This window comes from Ictalurus punctatus, unplaced genomic scaffold (genome assembly GCF_001660625.3).
Source record: "Ictalurus punctatus breed USDA103 unplaced genomic scaffold, Coco_2.0 Super-Scaffold_100046, whole genome shotgun sequence".
Taxonomy (NCBI): Eukaryota; Metazoa; Chordata; class Actinopteri; order Siluriformes; family Ictaluridae; genus Ictalurus; species Ictalurus punctatus.
Window position 1 is genome coordinate 4,972,738 of NW_026521087.1, and position 3,705 is coordinate 4,976,442.

At 40.0% G+C, this 3,705-nt stretch overlaps 1 pseudogene; it reads left to right on the top strand.

Annotated features, from left to right (window-relative positions):
- The window catches only part of LOC128629978 (piwi-like protein 1), a 4,828-nt pseudogene extending 1,706 nt beyond the window's left edge, over nucleotides 1-3,122 (top strand).
- Nucleotides 3,123-3,705: the final 583 nt, after the last annotated feature.

A 3,705-nucleotide genomic window follows, 5' to 3' on the forward strand; every position in this document is an offset into this window, starting at 1 on the left:
AATATATATATATATATATATTATTTATATATATATATATATATATAAATATATCATATTATATATATATATAAAATAATATATTGGGCACACGGTGGCTTAGTGTTTAGCACGTTTTGCCTCACACCACCAGGGTCGGGCTCGATTCCTGTGGCCCTGTGTGTGTGGAGTTTGCATGTTCTCCCCGTGCTGCGGGGGTTTCCTCCGGGTACTCCGGTTAACTCCCCCAGTCCAAACACATGCATGGTAGGCTGATTGGCGTGTCTAAAGTGTCCGTAGTGTATGAGTGGGAGTGTGATTGTGCCCTGTGATGGACTGTCCAGGGTGTACCCCTCCTTGTACCCGATGTTCCCTGGGATAAGCTCCAGGTTGGATGGATGGATATATATATATTATTATAATAACTTCATTAAATATAAATGAAATGAGAAATGAAATAATGTTTAATTACTATGGGTTGCATTTAATATCAATTTGACATTAAACTTAGTTCGTTATTTCATTGAAAGCTATTAGCCTTTTTCCTAATATGGATCAGTTTTGTGTTAGTCTACTTTTAATTAGGACTCTTTATTGTTTTTAAGATATCTAAAAATAAATATTTTATGTTTGTTTATTTATCAATTAACCAACAGTATCTCATTGCTATTATTTTAATTCAGTTAACAGTGACCACGAGCAGAGAGATTACATTTAACTGTTTATGATAGACTGTATGATTAAAGTTTAAATAAAAAAAGATTGGTATCTGGACCGGTTTCGTCTATAAAAATCCTGATCGGAGCGTCCCTAAGGAACACCATTAAACTAAAGCGCTCTGCATCTGACGGGTAAATGAACTCACCCAATCACATCCTATATGAGATTATTCAGATATCTACACAATACACACAGAGCGGTTCGAGAACTGACTCCAGCCCAGAACCATGACAGTGGAAATGTCTAATAGTGCAGCTTTAAATATATTTAAGAGGAGCAGACTCCAAACAGGTTAACGGTTGTTTTGTGCATACAGTCTGTAAAATGAACTGAAAATATTAGATTTAGTTTATCAGAAGGTAAATTAATGTGTCATGGCTCACACGATGTTCCTAAATTCTGTCATAATTGACCAGCTCAAGTTTTCTCATGCCTACTTGTGTGTTATATTGTGGCATGAGAGAACTTAATAAATGTGAAAGTGCAATAAAAAATATGATATCAATAAAATCAATGAATAATCGTGATAATCGAGATCTCAGTATTAATCTAAATAATCGGGATTATCATTTTGGCCATAATCGTGCATCCCTAGGTGGCACTGATCCAGGACCTGATAGCAGCAAAAACACGGTGGATCAGCTATCAGAGATAACAGAAATCAAATATAACTGATGCATGTAAAAGAGACGTGACTGTTCTTTCGCTAGGATTGAATTCGTTATATTCATACTTTATGTATGGGTTTCTGTATGAAAGTTTAATGGTAAACGAGTGCTTCAGTTAAAATAATGAGCGTTGTAGATCTTAAAGAAAACAATATCGGATCATGACACTTCTAGTAGATAAGTCAAATGAAACTGTTTTTATTTATTTAATTAATTTTTAAATTGAATGTTTAAGGATATTGCTGTTTGATTTTCTTTGTTAAAGTCGTTTCACCTTTTGTGATGTGACACACGCAGTGCAGTGCAACTGCTTCTATGTGATTTTTGTCACAGTATATCCTTTTACGGGTCTAAGCATACGGCATAAGAGAATTTCAGATTAACAGCCTGTCTACAGATTACCATTACTTCTTGTTCTGAAGCACTCACTTTAAATCATGTGTGTAAGGTGGATGTGATCCTGTCAGCCAACCGTAAGGATAAATACGATTGTGTGAAGAAGTACCTGTGTGTGGACTGTCCCACTCCAAGCCAGTGTGTGGTGGCTCGCACCCTCAGCAGACCTCAGACCCTCATGACCATAGCCACAAAGATCTCCTTGCAGATGAGCTGCAAGATGGAAGGAGAGCCGTGGAGCGTCGAGATCCCGGTACGGTTCTGTTCTTCAAGCACTGGGAGTTTTTCAAGTAACTGAAATATATCCGGCATTGGATTTCAACTACAACCAAAATCATCACTTAAAAGCATATCTGATCTTGTAACTGATCAACAGTGGCACCTCCTAACCCTGATGTTATTCTATTAAAACATTGTTTTAGTGACTTCTCCTGCTCTTTCAGTTGAAGCACCTGATGATGTTGGTATCGACTGCTACCATGACAGTGCCGCAGGAAAGAGATCCATCGGTGCACTGGTGGCCAGCCTCAACCCGGGCATGTCCAGGTACTTAAAGCATGACTTGTGTGGACTCTGTAAACAGCTTTAAGAAGGGGTTGTGTTTAATGAACTAGATTTTAGATTTGAACTTTTCCACCAGTCTTCAGAAGAGAGGGCATTACCCTTTGTGGTTCATCGTAACTTTAGGAGAGAGAAAAAGTACAATATCGTTCTTTTAAAATGATTAAAAATGGTTCTCTTAATCTCACACACTGTTCTCTGTATTTCCATTTCCTTCCGGTTGAAGGACAGAATCACAATTTTTTAGTCTTGAATCCTCTGAACGTTGTTTTCCTCGCTGCTACCGCCACCTTCATCCTCCTCATAAAGGGTCTGGGCCGTGCTCTGTATGCTATGTGCTCTGTATGCTATGTGCCACTGCTCTGTAACATGAGAGCACCGTCCTTCTCTCAGGTGGTTTTCAAAGTGTGCAGGGTATGAAATGCAGTCTGGGAGGAACATCATGCTCACAAATGACCTCGTTACACTGCAGTCTCTTGAATTCCGACTTTACACTCAGGATGAAATACTCACTGCTGCAGTCTGATGGAACGTTGGAGAAAAAGCGAGCAATTTTAGAATTGTTCGCTTCATTTAAGAAGTGCATTAAGACATGGCTTTTGTTTTGATTTCTTTTCCTCAGCTGCGCTGAAGGCCTACTTCAAATACAACGAATGTTTGCCGTCACGCATCGTGGTGTGGGCGACGGCGTGCTGCTGAGCGTAGTCGACTACAAAGTGCCTCAGTTCACGCAGTCCATCAAGGCCATGGGTGAAGATTACGCGTCTTTCTGATCGCAGCTTCAGGTTGCGTTCGGTGTGTTTTAACGCTGATGGCTTGATTTGTCAGGTACAACTTCTTCCACGTGAGTCACAAAGCGCGCTTCGGCAGTGTGGCCCACCACTCCACTACAACATGGTGTACGACAGCAGTGTCCTCAAACCAGACCACATGCAGAGACTCACCTACAAACTCTGCCACATGTATTACAACTGGCAGGTAAAAAGCCACACACACACACACACACACACACACACGTGTTCATACAAGCCCGCTTTCTACACAACCCCAGATCATGCTGATTGATGATGTAAGGATTGAGGATGTGGTCATTTTCTTTAATCGCACGTCTATCATTAGAGAATCCGCATCGTGTGATCAAAAACGGAGAATGCGCATGAATTTGGTTATAGAATTTGTCCAAGATTTTATTGGGAATGTTTCGTACAGTGTTGACGATCTAAATAGCTTAATTTAGCTTAAAACCATGTAATTGCAGGGTTAAAGATACGAGCTATACGAGATCAAGCCTGCGATCGGAGCGTCCGTATACTCGATGTTTACAAAACCGCAAGAACGGAAGCGAAATGCTATCAAACAAGTCAGAGTTAATGTATTGTTC